We start from the raw sequence: 19,560 nt of genomic DNA on the forward strand, positions 1-19,560 counted from the left end.
ATAATGGTGGATACGCGTCATTAGACATTTATCCAAACCCATAGAATGTACAACACCAAGAGCAAACCATCATGAAAAGCATGGACTTTGGGAGACGATGGTGTGCCCATGTAAGCTCATCAGTTGTAACACATGTGCCACTCTGGTGGGGGGTATGGATAGTGGGGAAGGCTGTGCATGGTGGGAGGGCAGCGGGTATATGGGGAATCTCTCTACCTTCCTCTCAATGTTGCTGTGAAACGAAAACTGCTCTAAAAAAAATTAAGTCTATTAAAAAAAAAATTTTTAAGACATGAGAAAAGAAACAGTTCTCTTCTGCCTGTTAACAAGGTCCTGTGAGATGGGATGCAGCACCCAGGGACGCACTGCCCATGGAATAACACCTGGGTTGCTGGCAGGGGGCGCCGAGAGCAGGGCGGTGGGAGTGGGGACCCTCCCAGGTGCAGGCACTATGGGAGTGTGCTGGGAGAGAATTGGAAACATCAGTAAAACAAGCTAAGGGGCCATCGACATGCTATCCTCACCAAGCAACTCCTTTAAGGTATATCAGTGATAAAATACCATTCCCTAAAAAATCCTTCATTGGTCTAAGTCCTAAACAAGTGCCGCGGTTATACTGCTGGGCTTCCATATGTGTTAACTTCCAATTAACACATTTTCATGATTTATTCTTTCATAAGCATCATATTCTACATGACAGTTAGTTTAGAAAGCTCTCGGTTATTCGGGCAGCCTTAGACACACACTGACTTAGCTATGCTTGTGATATATTTTTAATTAGTAAACTTCATTTTTAGAGAGGTTTTAGGTTTATAGAAAAATTGAGTATGGGTGGTTTCCCTTAATATGAACATCTTACACTACAGTGGTACATTTGTTACAACTGGTGAACCAATACTGATACATTGTTGTTAATGAAAATTCATAGTTTACATTAGAGTTCACTAATGACCAGCAAAAGCTTCGTACATTCTACGGGTTTTGACCGTGTAATGACATTACTCATCACTATAGTACTACACAGAATAGTTTCACTGTCCTAAAAATCCTCTGCCATCCACCTATTCATCCCTCCCTCCCCCAGCCCCTGGAAACCACTGATCTTTTTGCTGTCTCCATAGTTTTGCCTTTTCCAGAATGTCATGCACTGTAGTTGGAACCACACAGCATGTGGCCTTTTCAGATGGGCTTTTCGCCTTATTACTACGCATTTGAGGTTCTTCAGTATCTTTTCATAGCTTGACAGTGCATCTTATCTCTTTTGCTCACTGAATAACATTCCATTGCATGGATGCACCACAATTTACCATTTACTTATTGAAGGGCCCCTTGCTTGTTTCCCACCTGCATATTTCTAGGGTAAGTTCCTAACAGTTTAGAATCATTCAAGCTGGGCCAGGCACGGTGGCTCACGCCTGTAATCCCAGCACTACGGGAGGCTGAAGCGAGTGAATCACCTGAAGTCAGGAGTTCGAGACCAGCCTGGTCAACATGGTGAAACCCCATCTCTACCAAAAATACAAAAAAAATTAGCCAGGCATGGTCTACAGACTACAGACTACGCCTGTAGTCCCAGCTACTCAGGAGGGTGAGGCAGGAGAATCGCTTGAACTTGGGAGGCGGAGGTTGCAGTGAGCAGAGATCGTGCCACTGCACTCCAGCCTGGATGACGGAGGGAGACTCCATCTCAAAAAATAAAAAATAAAGAATCACTCAAGCTGGCTTCAAGTGCAGTTTGTGTCCCCAAATCCTACAGTTCTACACATTCCTGCATTTAAAGGGTATTTTATTTAGTTAGTTCTTTTATTTTTTTATTTTATTCAAAATAAAAAATTATAGCCTATTGAGTATGAAAAAAAAGCAGAACTTGAGTTTCTTCAATTCTGTAATTCTATGGGACCACTCTATGGAGGTTTGTTTTGTGTTTAAAATGGATAACCATGATGTAAAGTATGAATGTTTTTGTCTGGTAAATCCAACATTTGTTTATACGCAAAACGTTCTACTGAATTTGAACAGTATGCTTAAAGTTGACATTTTCTTTGTGTTTTTTTCAAAATGAAAGAACAAGTTGTTTAAAAAATAATTATTACTGATTATTACATGGTTATTAGTGAAAATAATTTTTGTCATACTGATAATTCTAAAATAGCCTCCAAGATTCCTACCCAGACTATGCAAAGACTGTATGATCTTCTATTCCTTAGTGTGGGCGGGACCAGCAAACATGGAATGTTACAATCAGTTGACTTTGAGTTAATAGAAAGTGAGATGATCCTGGGTAGGCCTGACCTAATCAGGTGAGCCCTTTTAAAGATGGCTACACCTCAGAGAGAGCTCTCCAGCTGGCTTTGAAGACACAGTCTTCAAGAACAAGATGCAGGGCTTGGTGCAGTGGCTCATGCCTGTGATCCCAGCACTGTGGGAGGATCACTTGAGCCCAGGAGTTCGAGACCAGCCTGGGCAACATAGTGAGACCTCATCTCAAGAAGAAGAAGAAGGAGGAGGAGCAGGAGGAGAAAGAGGAGAAGGAAAAGGAGGAGGAGGAGGAGGAGAAGGAGAAGGAGAACGAAAGAGAAAGAAAGAGAGAAAGAGAAAGGAAGAAAGGAAAGAAGGAAGGAAGGATCTTAAAGAGGTTGGGCTGGGTGTGGTGGCTCACACCTGTAATCCCAGCACTTTGGAAGGCCAAGGCAGGAGGATTGCTTGAGCTCAGGAGTTCAAGACCTCATCTCTATATGAAATAAAAGAAAGGGAAGAAAGGAAGGGAGGGAGAAACGGAAGGAGGAAGGGAGGAAGGGATGAAGGGAGGGAGAGAGGAAGGGAGGCAGGAAGCAGTTCTACATCTGCAAGGACATTAATTCTGCTAAAAGCTAGGAAGCTTGGAAGAAGCCCCCGAGTCTCAGATGACCCTACCTCAGCTGAGATGTTGGGTTTTGTTTTGTTTGAGATGAAATCTCACTCTGTTACCCAGATTAGAGTGTAGTGGTGTGATTTCATCTCACTGCAACCTCTGCCTCCTGGGTTTAAGCAATTCTCCTGCCTGTCTCCCAAGTAGCTGGAACTACAGGCGCATGCCATCACATCCGGCTAATTTTTGTATTTTTAGTACAGACGAGATTTCACCATATTGGCCAGGCTGGTCTCAAACTCCCGATCTCAAGTGATCCACCCACCTCGGCCTTCCAAACTGCTGGGATTACAGGTGTGAACCACCGCGCCTGGACCTGACTGACACTTTGACTGCAGCTTTGTAAGACCCTGAGCAGAGGACCCAGGTAACCCGTGCCTGGACTCCCAACCCACAGAGACAGTTTGCTAATAAATGTGTGTTGCTTTAAATGCTAAAGCAACACACATGTGTAATTTGTTTCAGCAACAATAAAAAACCAATGCATGTGAGTGCAAGGCGTCAGCTGGCAAGAGGCGGTGGTGCAAGATGATGAACACACCACCGTCCTCGCACTATGTAGGAATCTTTATTACTGCTCTGCAGATGCCAAAACGAGAACTTACACGTCTTAGCCAAGGTCACACAGGTGATAAGTGACTGAGCCAGGCCAGAAGCCAGGCCTGTGTGACTCCAGGTCCTCCAGTGAGTTAGTTCCATGGATAATCCTGCAGGTGACTAGTGGACTAAACATCCTCCCTGCTGTCATGGCCAGGTCCTTAGGATGACCTGTGGTGATTTCTGGTGACAATAGGAACCCATGGCTGAGAGGGGCGTGGTGGAGGAGGCAGTTCCCACCCACAGACTCGCGCACTTGCTCCACCTCAATCCCACCTGGCCATCTAGGTGAGCAATGTAGACACAGGTCCCCAGCTGCTGCCTCTCCCAGCCTCCTGTTTATTTCCTTTACTGCACGTTTGCCATTACTCCGTTCATACATCTTGTCTTTGCCCAGCTTCCCTTTAGAATGTCAGCCCTGTGAAAGGCCACGTCTGCCACGCACTCCCAGGGCTACCACAGTGCCTGGCACACAGTTGGCACTGCATGACATTAGCTGAACAGATTACAGAGTGCAACAATGACTTCTTTGCCTCCCTGGATGGCAAGGGAGGCAGGGGCCAAGATCTGGGATCTCAGGCCCAGGAAACCCCATCCCTTCCCTTCCTTGCACATGGCCCCATCTCCTGGGCTCCAGAGAACTGAGACTGGTCTTTTCGGAGGAGCTCTAGGATGCAGCCCTCACCCTTGCCAGCTCTGTTCCAAATCACCCAGTCACCCTCTAGGCTGAGGGGCTTACAGGACAAGAGCACCCCCTGCCAGACGGCCACCTCACCTGGAGCCTCCCTGGTTCCCAAACACAGCACCTGCTCCCTCTGCTGGCGGAAGCAGACACGTGCATGCAGATCCCTCCTTGCCGGAGAAGTGGCAGACGCTGGGAAGCCAAGAGGGTAGGAGGGTAGGGCTCCAGGGAGCTCCCAGCCTGGACCCCCTCAGCCTGGGAAGAGGCAGGGAGGGGAGGCTAGGTGAAGTCGGTAGCCTGGCCAAGTCCTGCCCTCAGGCGTGGGGGCCTGGCCTCAGCCCTACTTACAGGGCTGGCAAAGCAGCACCATTACTTGGATTCCCCGTCTTTGCTGAGCACAACCTGGATGGGAGTCCCCAGACCAGGAAGGGGGGACATTGCTTCCACCATGAGAACACACTACTCCCAGGGAGGGCAGCCCTCTCTCCGCCCAGCCTCAGGGCTACCTGACCCCATCCCATGATAATAACAGCCAGCGCTGCACACCTGCTGCGTACACACCTCATCTAATCCTTGCAGCTGTCCTGCCCCATGGACATGATTGCTCCTACCACACAGATGAGAACTGAGGCACGAAGCAAACTCAGAACTTGAACCCATGTCAGTGTGGCTCTGAAAGTCCCTACCTTTCCCGTGCTCTGTGCCTCATACGTTACTTTTAATCCTACAACCAAGGAGGTCTCCTTACCATAGCCAGTCCTGTTGGCTTCAAAGCCAACGCTGGATTGGGTGTGGCTGAAACTGGGGTGTACCTGGGGTGGGAAATGGCCTGGTGTGGTGGGAAAGGCCAGGCTCTGGGACCAGACAGCACTGTGGACACCGCCTGGCTGGTGGCCTTGGGCAAAATGCTTCATCCCTTTGAATCACTATATTCTCACCCATAAACTTCATTCCTAACTTAGAAAGCTTTTGTGAGAATTAGAGATAATGTGTGTCCAGTTCCCACCACAGAGCACCTGGGCATAGAATAGCTGTTAATGTTTGTGGTGGCTTTAAAAGCAGTCCACAAATTCTGACACTTCTCCGTTCCCTTGGGTGTGACTTGTCTCCAATGAACAGAGTAAGCAGAATTGATGGCGGGCAATTTCAGAGACCAAGTAATAAGAGGCACTGTGCTTCTCCCGGCCTGGCTTCCTTAGGTCACTTACCCTGGGGAAGCCAGCTCCCATGTCATGAGGACACTCAAGCTGTCCACGTGACCTCCAGTCAACAGCCGCGCAAGTGGACTTGGAGTCAGATCCTCCAGCCCCACCCAAGCCTCCAGGTGGCTGCAGCCCTGGCCAATATCTTTTTTTTTTTTTTTTTGGCAGAGGCAGGGGAGACAGTGTCTCACTCTGTCACCCAGGCTGAAGTGCAGTGGTGTAATCATGGCTCACTGCAGCCTCAAACTCCCGGGCTCAAGTGATCCTCTTGCCTCAGCCTCCTGAGTAGCTGGGATCCCACACATGCCACCATGCCCAGCTAACTTTTTTGTTAATTTTTTATAAAGACAGAGTCTCCCTACGTTGCCCAGGTTGGTCTCAAACTCCTGGGTTCAGGTGACCCTCCCGGCTCAGCCTCCCAAAGTGCTGGGATGACAGGTGTAAGCCACTGTGCCTGGCCCCTAGACAATACATTGATGGCGATCTCATGAGAGAGACCCTGAGTCAGAACCATCCAGCTCGGATGCTCCTGAATTCCCAAGCCACTGAATTATTTATTATAATTATTTGTTGCATTACGAGATAATAAATGTTGATCATTTTAAGTACAAAGCGATAACTAATACACTTTATAATCAGCATCCTTGGGTCAGCAGTTGCTTTGAGGCTGAGCTGCCCCACCTCCTGCACAGCTGTGGTCACAGAGAATCTGCTCTAATGAGGGTCCAGGCCCTACGGACCTGGCCAGGAAAGAAGTAAGAACTCACATTTACTAGGCAATTGCCATTTGCCAGGCATCAAGCTAAGCACTTTACATTTATCTTTCTAGCAAAACCTCCCAAAAATGACAAGGTAAACACTATTATTATGCCCATTGTACAGATAGAGGAACTGGTGCCAGAGGTTGAGAAACCCAGCCAAGATTACACAGGGGAGAGGCAGAGCTGGGATTTGAATCAAATTCCACTACTCCAGTACCTGCGTGCTTAACCAGCGTACTGCATGGCCCTCCACGGTGCACAGTGGCTCAAGGGCCCCGTTACCCTTCCTGTCCCCCAGCAACACCGCCACCCCCACCGCCCACTTGCTGTCCTGGGTGACTAAGACAGGTGCGGAGACAAATCCCATCCAGCTCACTGTCCCTTAGCCAAGGTGGTGCCTCTGCCCACACACCCTCCGGCCCTCTCCCTGCCAACGGGGCAGTCTGTGTCTCACCTATCCAGGGCCTGGCACTGAGCGCCTTTAAAGATGCCCTTCGTGTCATCTAGTCCAATCCTCCAGTCCCTCATTTTTTCAGAGGTAGAAACCGCGGCCCAAAGAGGTGCAGTGACTTATCTAAGGACACAGAGGGGGCCGGGCGTGGTGGCTCACACCTATAATCCCAGCACTTCAGGAGGCCAAGGCAGGGGATCATTTGAAGTCAGGAGTTCAAGACCAGCCTGGCCAACATGGTGAAACCCCATCTCTATAAAAAATACAAAAATTAGTCTGGCATGGTGGTGGGTGCCTGCAATCCCAGCTACTCGGGAGGCTGAGGTGGCAGAATTGCCTGAACCCAGGAAGCAGAGGTTGCAGTGAACCGAGATCACGCCACGGCACTCCAGCCTGGGTGACAGAGTGAGACTCCATCTAAAAAAATAAAATAAATAAAGGCACAGAGGGAACTGAGGGAGCCCTGTGGCCGGAACCCAGGTCTCCTGGCTGGTCTCAATCCAGCCTGCTCCCTGCCCTTCCCAGCGCAGTGACTGCCCCAGTGCCTACTGTGGGCTCCACCCTCCCTACCCAGACACTTGGGATTGGAACCTGGGCCAAACTTCCCAGCAATCTCCACTGGCCCAGCCCCTGAGGGATCCAGGAGGAAGGGGCTTATCTCCACCTGTGATGTGGTGTTGTCTCATCCCACCCCCACCCCACCCAGCCAGGCAGCCTTGATTAATGGGCTGGCGCTATCTTATCTCCCAGCTGCATTGGTTAGAAATTAATGGGGGTGGCAGGGCTCAGGAAGAACACGTTCTGCCCCCTAGATCAACCCGAGAGCTCTGCAGGAGGGTGGGAGCAGGAGGAGAGCTCCAAGGGGACTGTTCTCTCGCTGCCGTCCTGCTCTCCCATCTGAACTGGCTGAGCCACTGCAAAATAGGTAAAGCACCAAGGACGGTTCCCAGAACTTAACAGGGGCTCAGTGCATGGTAGCATTGTTTCTGTTGCTGTTGTTAGTTCTGGGAGTCCTAGGCCAGCACCTGCCCTAGGGCTGAGCTGCCCCGCAAGATTCCTGAACAGCCTGTGGAGCAATGAGGAAGTCACCACCCCACTCCAGCCTCAGGTGCTCCATCTGGAACGCAGGCACAGGTTTAGGGCTTAGGAATGAGACTGTAGATCTGAATTTTTTTTTTTTTTTTTTCATTGAGACAGAGTCTCACTCTGTCACCCAGGCTGGAGTGCAGTGGTGCAACCTTGGTTCACTGCAACATCCATCTCCCCAGTTTAGGCGATTCTCCTGCCTCAGCCTTCTGAGTAGCTGGGACTACAGGTGTGCGCCACCACGCCTGGCTGATTTTTGTATTTTTAATAGAGACAGGGTTTCACCATGTTGGCCAGGCTGGTCTTGAACTCCTGACTTCAAGTGATCCACCCGCCTTGGCCTCCCAAAGTGCTAGGACTACAGGCATGAGCCACTGTGCCCGGTCTGATTTTTTTAAATGTGATTTGACTGAGAGCCTAAGAGGGGGCTTAGAGGTCTATCCAGCTGGTCTATCCAGGCTTCAGCAAATCCTTCACACTCTGAGCCTCAGCTTCTCCATCTGTAAAAGGGATAAACTAATCTCACACTGTCCTCCACACAGGATTGTTAAGATGTAATAACTTCTGGAAAACCTTTTAGGGACTATTCCACATCACACAGGATCGTAGGTTTTGGGATCCTAGAAGGAGTCAGACACCAAACTGTCACCAGGGGGTTGACACTGACGTGGGTTTCTACACACAGGACCAACCCCAAAATCCAGCTCAGGTCTGGGAGAGAACAGATGCTAAGTCACAGGCCCTCTCAAGGCTGGGGCTGAAGGAGGAGGGCCAAATGTCCCCCTTTGCCCAGGACAGTCCCAGGCTACTCCCCTTGCCTGGGTGTGGTAACTCCTATTGTCAAGAGAACCCTTTCCACTCTCCAAAGTGTCCCCATTTGGACAATAACTGACATGGTCTCCTTGTTGAAAGAACAAGTTTTCTCCTTCCAGGGACGATGAGGCTCCATCTGACCTGAGTGAGTGGCCTGTATGTCTGAAGCCAGGTAATTAACTCTGCCAGGGCTACATGGGGGCCCAGACTCAGAACCCCATGGCTGGGCTTGGCCCCTATGGGAAGAGCCCACAGGACTCCCACCCACCTCTTCCCTGGCTTTCTCAAGAAGCCTGTGCTCGCTGCATAAGGGAAAGGAAGATAAGAAAATAAATATGTGATGGGGGAGAGGGGCAAAAAGGATGGAGGGAACAAGGTGGGGGATGAACTTTCAGACAAATGAACAGAATAAGGGAATAATGGGCTGGGCGTGGTGGCTCACACCTGTAATCCCAGCACTTTGGGACATGGAGGTAGGAGTATCACTTGAGCCCAAGAGTTCAAGACCAGCCTGAGCAATGTGGCGAAACCCCGTCTCTACAAAAAATACAAAAATTTAGCCAGGCGTAGCCGTGCACAGCTGTAGTCCCAGCTACTCAGGAGGCTGAGGTAGGAGGATCACTTGAGCCCAGGACATCGAGGCTGCAGCAAGCCTTGATTGCACCACTGCACTCCAGCCTGGGTGAATTAAATGAGGGGAGGGGACAAATGGATGAAAAGGGAGAATGAGTGAGTGGAAGAAAGGAAGCAGGGAAGGATGTCAAAAGGGAGGGATGAAGAGATGGACAGATGGACAAAGGAGGCATGAAGAGAGATGGCGTGAGAGTCTTGCCAGCCCCAGCTCCCATCCCTTTGGCAAGACACAAGAAAGCCCAGCAGAGGACTTAATTTCCAGAGGGACAGACAGAGTGACTCTTTGGGACCCCAAGAAGCCAGTCTTCCCTCCCTCATTCCAAAGACATTCCTAGGACTGCCCTTCCCCTTCGCTCTCTTTTGCCCTTTCCCAAAGGGCAAAGGGCAGCACAGCCAAGGAAAACTCTCTGCTGTCAGCCCCGGTTTTCCCAGCCCTGTTTACTTTGGGTGGGCAATTAACCAAGTCTCCTTCCCAGATCAATGAACAGTTGGGGGCCTACAGCGGGCACCGGGAGCCCCGACCGGCCAGGTTACTCATTGATTAAACAATAGGGAATTGATGGAGGCTACTCCCAGTCTTGCTCCAAGGTGTCCCATCGGCCACCCCTTCCTGACCCAAAGAGGCCCCAGCGTCCCAGGCAGTCCAAGCTCAGAAAGGCCAGCATGAGATGGAGTAGACAGCCCTGCTTTGAGGTGTGCAATGTGTGTGTGTGTGGCTGGGGTCCTTGATCGGCCTTTACTGGGCAGCCCCAGAATCAGGCTGGATAGACTATGTAGCCTAGCAGTGAAGGTCATGGACTCAGGAAAAACCAGACACGGGTTCCTAGAGCTGTCTCTTCCCAACAACCAGCTGTGTGACCTGGAGCAAGCTATTATACTTCATCACTCAGTCCCGCTGTGTCACACAGGGATGATGATAGGACAGACCTACACCAAAAGGGTGCTATGAGGACGCAGTGAGTTGACATCCACAATACACACAGCCCAGTGCCCAGCCTCATGAGGCCTCAGAACATGTCATATGCATGTCCGTCAGTGGCCAAGCGTGGGCTCCTTTGGGGAACCTGGGATGCCCATCTCAGTCTTTCCATTCTCCGGCTCCTTCTCTCTCATGGGGTTCTCTGCGGTGTCAGCAGGGAAGTGGGGGCCCTGCTCTCTCACTTGCCCAGAAGGATACCAGAGGTTCCTGGTTGTCCAATATAGTAGGCAGCAGCTGCTTGTGGTTATTTAAACTTAAATGAATTAAAATTAACTAAAATGAATATTATTCCATCATCAAAAAGGAAAGCGGTACTGACACATGCCACAACACAGATGAGGCGTGGAAACATTACGTTAAGTGACAGAAGCCAGGTACAGAAAGTCCCATACTGTAGGGTTCCTACAGATATGAAATGTCAGAACAGGCAGATGCCTAGAAGGTATCACGGTGGCTGCCAGCAGCTGCGGGGAAGGGGGAACAGGGAACAACTGTTTAATGTGCTTCTTTCAAGGGAGACAAAAAATATTTTAGAACTAGATAGAAGTGACAGTTGCATAACATTGTCAATGTACTAAATGTCGCTGGATGGTTCTTCATTTAACTATATTTATGTTATGTGAATTTCACCTCACTAAAACAAAATTCAATTTAAAATTCAGAGGGCCACGCGAGATAGCTTACACCTGTAATCCCAGCACTTCAGGAAGCCAAGGCAGGCGGATCCCTTGAGGCCAGGAGTTGGAGACTAGCCTGGGCAATATAGGGAAATCCCATCTCTACCAATAATAATAATCACAATTACCTGGATATGGTGGTGCACACCTGCAGTCCCAGCAACTGGGGAGGCTGAGGTAGGAGGACTGCTTGAGCCCAGGAGTTCAAGGTTACAGTGAACCAGGATTGCACCACTGCATTCCATCCTAAGTGACAGAACAAGATCTTGTCCCTAAAAAAAACTGTTTTTAATTGAAAAGTTTAAAATTCAGTTTCTCAGCAGCACTAGCCACATTTCAAGTGCTCAGCAGCCATGCGTGGCTAGTGGCTACCGAACTGGAGAGCACAGAGGTAGAAGCCCTCTGTCATTGCAGAGGCCCTGCTAAACAACTCTGCTAGGCAAACTTGACCTCCAGGTAACCAAGTAATTATAATGGTACAGCCTCTTCACATGTATTTTCTCACCTGATCCTCTCACCAGGAGGGTATTCTTTTCTTTTTTTTTTTTTTTTGAGATGGAGTTTCACTCTGTCACCCAGGCTGGAGTGAAGTGACATGATCTCAGCTCACTGCAACCTTCACCCCCGATCCTCCACCGGGTTCAAGTGATTCTCCTGCCTCAGCCTCCTAAGTAGCTGGGATTACAGGAGCCCACCACCATGCCCGGCTCATTTTTTGTATTTTTAGTAGAGACGGGGTCTCACCCATGTTGGCCAGGCTGGTCTTGAACTCTGGACCTCAGGTGATCCACCTGCTTCGGCCTCCCAAAGTGCTAGGATTCCAGGTGTGAGCCACCACGCCTGGCCTATTTTCCTTTAACAGGGAAATGAGGGCCCAGAGAGGGGAAGTGCAGCCTCAAAGAGGACAGGGAGTGGCAGACCAGGGACTCACACTGAGTCTTTAGGCATCAAGTCTATGGTCCCTTCTGCCTCCCATGACATGGGCCTGAGCCCAGGATGTTGTCACCAAACTCCTCTCAGGCCATGTGGTTCCTCTGCCACACCTCGCTTCTTGGTTTCTTATCAGAGCTGCTTTTTCCTAACAGCGCCCTGGCACCAGTTTAAAGAAGAAAAGGGTGTGAAAGTGTGTGGTCTTCTAGTTCAAGGGTGCTCGGTTCCTGTTTGCAAAAACTGTGGGGAAGAGAACTTATTGCCAAGTGATTTGGAATAGTAACAAAAATTCCAGGAAGCCAGAAGCTGGGTAATATGAGTTGAAGGGAAAGAATGCACCTTTCCCTGACCCCGAGTTGCCTCGCCACATAACTAGGTCAACAGGGCATGGACCTCGTTGTCTCCAGCAGACCTTGAGCTGGCTTCAGAGCCCTCCAGGGTGGGGTGGGGAGGGGCAAATCTCAGGCCTTTTCCATTTCCCTGACTTTGGCACAATCTTAACTCATGGGGCAATAAGAAAAGCATGGCATCTCAGCAGAGTCAGGACTTTGTTCAACTTGGGTTCCATCACTTACTGGCAGAGAGACTTTGAGTAAGTGAACTTAACCTCTCTGAGCCTCAGTTTCCTCATCTGTAAAATAAGGACTGTCCATGCACGCCTCCCTAAGTTGTCATAAGGAAGAAACAAGGTCACAGATGTGACTCCCAAACACACCACAATGAGTCTTCCTCCCCAGGACCCCAGCAATTCTCAGCTGCTGTTCCCATGAGATCTTTCCTTAAGTACCAACCTCTAGGAAGTCTTAAGACTCAAGTCCTCATTAATAGTAATACTAACAAGCTGGGCGTGGTGGCTCACACCTATAATCCCAGCACTTTGGGAGGCCGAGGCGGGAGGATCATCCAAGGTCAGGAGTTTGAGACCAGCCTGGCCAACATGGTGAAACCCCATCTCTACTAAAAATACAAAAATTAGCTGGGCGTGGTGGCACGTACCCAGCTACTCAGGAGGCTGAGGCACGAGAATCGCTTGAACCTGGGAGGTGGAAGTTGCAGTGAGCCGAGATTACACCATTGCACTCCAGCCTGGGCAACAGAATGAGACTTGGTCTCAAGAATAATCATAATAATAACGACAATAACGACCCAGCATGGTGAATCACACCTGTAATCCCAGCACCTTGGAAGGCTGAGGCAGGAGGATCCCTTGAGTCCAGGAATTCGAGACCAGCCTGGGCAACAAAGGGAGACCAGTCTCTATTAAAAAAAAAAAAAAAACCTGAAGTCCTCATTAATAATAATACTAATGGCCAGGCACAGTGGCTCATGCCTGAAATCCTCGTGCTTTGGGGGGCCAATGCAGGAGGATCACTTGAATCCAGGAATTGGAGACCAACCTGGACAACATAGTGAGACCTCGTCTCTACAAAAAATAGGAAAACTTAGCAGGCCATGGTGGCGTGTGCTTGTTGTGCCAGCTTGGGAGGCTGAGGCAGGAGTATCACCTGAACCCAGGAGTTCGAAGCTACAGTGAGCTGTGATCATGCTGCTGCACTCCAGCCTGGGCAACAGAGTGAGACCTTGACTCAAAGCAATAATAATAATAGTAGCATGCCAGACTCATTGAAGACTGATTACAAAAACCCAGACAGAGGCCAGGGCTGGCTGCCCTCCCAGTATCCAGCATGTGTCAAGTGGAGTCAGATCTACCTGGGAGACTCCCCACTCTGTGACCTTGGGCAAGTTACTCAATCACCTCTGAGTTCTCCTCTGTAAATGGAGTGAGGGAGGGTGATAACAGTAACACCCATCTCATAGCACTGTCAAAAGGTTTAAATGAGATGATAAGGCACTTAGCCTAGGGTCTGGGCACACTAATGTCTGCGGACACCATCATGAATCACAGCCCTGAGATGGGCACTGGAGCAGATAAGGTGGCTGTGAACCCAACTACTGACCCCACACAGAGGGGGACAGGGAACAGGACTGTGGAGGGGACGCCAGGTTGTGTGCAGCTTCCAGAAAGAAAGAGTTCTCATTTCAGCCTGAAGGAGGCCCACCAGCAGGGCCCTGGAGGGAGGCTGTGGCCAGCTGGGGCAGGAGGAGGCAGCGGTGGAACGAGGAGCAGGCATAGCCCCCTGGGAGGCTAGCATTTCCCATCCTGGTCTGCAGCCCACTGCCTCAAAATTGCCTGGGAGTCACAGGTATTGAACTAGAGTTCGTGCAGTGGCCCCGCAATCTAAATATATACTTTAATCAGCTTCTATAGTGACTGCTTTGCAATATAAAGTTTGGGAACCCCTCTCCTCCCCTGGCTGGGGGGTGTGCCCATGCCAGCAGCCTGGTCTCAGCCAGCCTGGTCAGGCCTTGGCCCAGGAGACCAAGGACAATTCCCGGCCACAGGAAGTTAATCTCCAAACCCTGTCTGCCCATCCTATCGCTTAGAGTTAAACAAAAAGACAAAACCCTGCGGCATATGCCAGGGTAAGGAGTAACAACTGGTACAGCACAGACATTGCCAATTTCAGCAGATGCCCCATCCATCAGAACAGAACACCCAGAACCGCCCACACAGGGCACAGCCAGCTGCAGAGAGGCCCGGATGAGGGCCCAGGGAGGGTTCCCACCGGGCCCCCCGACCAGCCCCAACCATACTTTCCCCTTTCATCTGTTTTATCTGTCGAGTTCCCACAAGCCACATCGTTTGAAAACAGGATGGTGCTACCCTAAAAACAAGAGTGAAAAGCATCCATCTAGCAGTGCAGCTCAACAGGGGCTCCGTCGGCTCTTGGGGCATGGCAGTTCTTGATCCTGCAGGGCTGTGCTGAACCCAGCAGGAATTTAGCAGCCCTGGCCCTTCCCCTGAGTGCCAGCCCCAGGGGTCCTGAGGACTGAGCCCATGCCCCACCCCGGGCCCAGACGGGCTAACCACTGGGGAAGAAGCACTGCTATTCATAGCTCAACTCTCTCACTTTACAGGTAAAGCAGCTGAGACCCAAGAAGCCAAGCCAACCGGCCACAGGGCAGCAGGGTGGAGCTGAAAGCAGGGGAGCTCCAGGAAGTGGGCTGGGCCCAGGCCTCAGAGACCAGCCTAAACAGGGCTCAGGTTTCCCAGAAGTGTGCAGAAGGGAAGTGGGGGCCCCTCTTCAGAGTACCTTGGCTGGGCATCCATACCCCAAACTGCCAACTGGAAGAAGTAGGACTGGGTAACCCTACTGGGGCCTGAAGGATCAGCAGCCTGCACAGAGGAGCTATTCTGGGACCAGGCAAGGAGGCCAGGAGCACCTCGGTGGCCCTAAGGGCAGGCATCCAGCCTTTCCCAGGCCCAGGCCCAGCTCCCTCCCAGCAGAGGACAATTGCTCCATTGGCCGGGGTTGGGAGGAAGAGCCTCAGTCCACCACTTCCTCACCCTCACTAGCTGTGGCCGTGCCCTGCTTCTCCACACCCTCACCCTCTCCTTAATGAGGCCATTGTCTGCCCAGGATTCCCCGTCACTCCTGCCCCCACCCCAACACTCCTGCCCTGGATTTCCCCTCCACAATCCTGCCCCCAGGGTTCTCCCTGGGGGTTCCTCACTTCCTCCCCTGGTGCCCAGCACAAAGTAGCTTGAAGCCTCTCTGACCTATTGTCCCGTTTGCGGGCAAGTCAGTTCCCCTCCCAGCCTCTGTTTTTATATTCATCAGAGATGCAGGGACTGCCAGCCGACTTCTGTTCAGCATGAGAGGAGTTCCATCCTGAGAGCTGTAATTCAGCCAAAAGCAAAGAAGTCTGCTGTTTTGTTTACGGCAAATGAACCCTTCTGTGTTGATTTGGGGAAACATGGAGAATCATTTATGAACCTTTAGTACTGCCTTCACAGCCCCTGGGTGGTCAGGAGAATATAGGAGAGCTTTCAGCTGCAACATTTTATAAATCTGGGGTCCCAAGGGCCCCACATAGCCATAGTCAGGGCAAAGAGAGGGGGGCCATGCCACCCACCTCCTGTGATTGTACAAAACCCTTTGAATACTTAACACCAGCAGTTTTAAGCACTTTCAAGTATCTCTCATTTAATCTTCCCAAGAAATCTACAAAGAAAGTTCTTCCTGTCCCTGTTCTGCAGATGAGGAAACTGAGGCACAGGGATTCATGTGCCTGAGTTCCCACAACCCAGAAGTGGTAGAGGCAAAGCCTAATAGGCATAGGCGGCTCTCACTCTGCATCTGGTGCTCTTTCCAGCTTCCACAAAGAGCAGGCCCTGGGGTGCCTCTCCACCCGTCTCCCAGGAAGTCACCCTAGTTGCAATGATAAACTATTTGTGTATCCGTGTATCGGCTGATTCCCCCTCTACCTCTAGACTGTGAGCTCCCTGAGGGCAACAACCCAGCCAACTGGGTCAAACCTGCTGCAACCTCAGCGACTTGATTATCACAGAAGGGTCTGCTTCCCTAGGGCTGCCTTCCCCTGCAAGCCAGTTTGGGTCAGTGTTCAACAGAGTGGCACTACCCCCAATCACTTCTCACATCCACAGCAGGAAGTCCTGGGTTCAAGTCCTGACTCTGCTGCTTCTTGGCTGTGTGACTCTGGGCAAGTTGCTGACCCTCTCTGAATCTCAATTTTCTCATATCACATGGGGATAATAATACCTCCCTCACAGTGCTATCTGGATGATGACATGAAATAATACACGGGAGAGCAGGGAACATAGTACCAAGCACCTAGGCGCCCTAAACAAGTATTCATGAAAGGAAGGAGACAGAGAGGCCGACCCACACTTAAGGAGCACGCCCATCACTCCCCGATAGGCAGCAAGCACCACAACGGACGTATCACTCCTCTTACTCCACTTGGTCCTTACCAGCTCCCTGCTAGAATTTTCCTGATCTTCCCTGGTCCTCTCAAGAATTCCAACAGGGCCTGAAAAAGGTTCTGGGTTCCAGCCTGAACCCATCTGGCTCCAAAGACTCCTTCCTTCTATTACTTCCTCCCACTGACTATTCATCCATCTGTTCAGTCATTCATTCACCAAACATTTATGGAGCACCTATTATGTGACTGACAGGGGTCTGGGAACAACGGAGATGAACAAGATGAGGGCATACCCTTGTGGATCTCTCAGTCTAGTGAGAAGCCAGAAGCTGATAAAATAAACAGTTACATAATGACCAGTGCCATTATATGCAAAGGGAACTTCAGGCTTCCAGACAGTGCCCAGCAAGGGGACCTGGCCTTGGGTAAGAGCTTTACCCAGAGTCTGGGTAAGAACTTTACGCTAAGAACAGTAAGAGCCACTGAGGGGCTTGAGCTGAAGGGTGAGACCATCAGGTTTGCAGTTTGAAATGATCTTGTTGGCTCCTGCAGAGTGGAAAACTGAGACTGCAGAGGGAGCAGGGAGGATGCGCGGAGAGCAAAGGGAGGGAGAGCACGGGAGGGATATCAGAGAAACTGGGAGTGAAGAGCTACAGGATTTGGCGATGGTCTCTAAAGACCACTGTCATGCCCACATTCAATAATATTAACCAACAATTATATAGTGCTTACTGTGCACTGTCCTAAATGATTTTTAAAATTAAATCTAACCTCAACAATTCTCTAAGAAATTATTGTTATTAATATCCCCATTTTACAGATGAGGAAACTGGAGCACAGAGAGGTTAAATAACTTGCCCAAGGTCATGTTGCATTGCTAAAATCAGAACCCAGTCTAGCCCCAGAGTTCACACTCTTAACCAAAACATTACACAGCCTCTCCAATGTGCTTCTAGCCAGTGTTGCCAACTGGCCACAGCCCAGGGACTCCAGGTGTGCCAGGAACCCAGGGAGAAGAGGAAAGCAGTATTCAGCCTTCTCTCCATCCATAGCCCCCACTAGAGAATGCCAGCAGTGCCCACCCATCCCACCTGCCTTCATGCTTCAGATGGGCACGCTTTGAGCTGGACTCAGCCCCAGGTCCAAGAGAAGCCTCGCCTCTGCTTTTCTGTTCTTCAAGCCATGTGAGATCAGGACAAGTCGGAGAGCCTGCCAGTGGCTAGGCTCATAGAAGGGAGGACCGAGGCTGGCCTCCCTGGTCACTTGATTTAGTGGCCAGTTAAGTCTCGCTCAAGCCCCTCTGTAACCAGTTTACCCAGTGATGCTGAGCAGGCCAACCTGAACTGCCAGCCAGAGCACAGACTGCTCAGCAGGGAGGCGCTGCACAGCTGGGGGCCTCTGGGACAGATGTTGACTTTGCAATTGACAAAGCTAAAATGCTGGAAAGTAAAACAACTGGAGGTATGATAGGAAGAGCTCTAGACTGCGGGCTCAGGAAGGCCAATTTTTAGTTTCCTCTTAAAGAAAGTGGTGGGGGACCAGGAGGGCGATGCTTGGGGAAAGTAGGTGCCTACCAGCACTGATAGTTTCATTAATTAGACCACTCACCCTGGCTTTTTAATGGGCACTTAATGGCAGCTGCTATGAAGACACCACCCTGTCAGAGAAGCACTGGGATTGTAAAAGGCAGACAATTGGCCGGGCACGGTGGCTCACACCTGTAATCCCAGCACTTTTGGAGGCTGAGGCAGGTGGACCATGAGGTCAAGAGATCAAGACCATCCTGGCCAACATGGTGAAACCTCGTCTCTACTAAAAATACAAAACTTAGTTGGGCGTGGTGGCGGGCGCCTGTAGTCCCAGCTACTCAAGAGGCTGAGGCAGGAGAATCACTTGAACCCAGGAAGCAGAGGTTGTGGTGAGCTGAGATCGTACCACGGTACTCCAGCCTGGTAACAGAGTGAGACTCAGTCTCAAAAAAAAAAAAAAAAAAAAAAAAAAGGCAGACAATTCCAGGAGTCTGAAATAATGACAGGACCCTGTCTTAGCACTTCAGTCATCCCAGCCCTCCTGGGTCCCCCTCACCGCACAGATGAGGCAACTGAGACTCAGGGTCTTACTAAATTAAAAAGTAATTAAATTACTTTTGCTAGTAAATTAAAAAGGTATAACTCAGGATCTTTTGAATCCCAGCTCAGTGCACTCCCCACTGCTCCACACTGCCTCTCCTGGGGGCCTTGTCAGGAGGCATAAACAGGGCAGATCTCCCGGCTGGTGGCTCTGCTGCAGCACTGATCACAGAGCTACTACACAGGGCACACTCTGCAGGGTGCTGCTGTCACTCATTATCTCAGGAAGCCTTCCGCAACTAGCACTACTAGTACATAGATGCTATTAACCCTATGTTATAAACTGAGGTTCAAGGTCCAACATACATAGGCCCAAGGACACACCACTAGGAAGTGCTTAGAATTCAGCACAGGTCAGTCTGACTCCAAAGGCCAGACTGTGCCTGCCGCACTACATATGTTGCCTTCCTGTGCCTGTGTACTCCACACCGACAAGAACTAAATCTCTTTCGCATCCATACCTGGCCCATAGCAGGTTCTATTTAAGTGTTGGTTCATGAAATCATTATTCTTAAGTCCTAAGGCATTAAAAGGAACAAAAAAGGATATTTCATATAGACAGAAGTTACAATTCAATCAGAAGTTATAATAATCACGAAACTTTATACACCTGACAACACAGCATTAAGGTATATAAAGCTAAAATTGATTTTTAAAAAAGGAAAAATTGCCAAACCCATATGCACAGTAGATTTCATATACCTCTATCAGAAATGGACAGATTAAGTAGCCCAGCAGTTCTCAAACATTTTGGTCTCAGAACCTTCTTGCACTCTTAAAAATTGAGACCCCAGACTGGGCATGGTGGCTCACACCTGTAATCTCAGCAGTTTGGGAGGCCAGGGCGGGTGAATCACCTGAGGTCAGGAGTTTGAGACCAGCCTGGCCAACCAACATGGTGAAATCCTGTCTTTACTAAAAATA

Source organism: Trachypithecus francoisi, unplaced genomic scaffold, assembly GCF_009764315.1.
Source record: "Trachypithecus francoisi isolate TF-2019V2 unplaced genomic scaffold, Tfra_2.0 Contig01579, whole genome shotgun sequence".
Lineage (NCBI taxonomy): Eukaryota > Metazoa > Chordata > Mammalia > Primates > Cercopithecidae > Trachypithecus > Trachypithecus francoisi.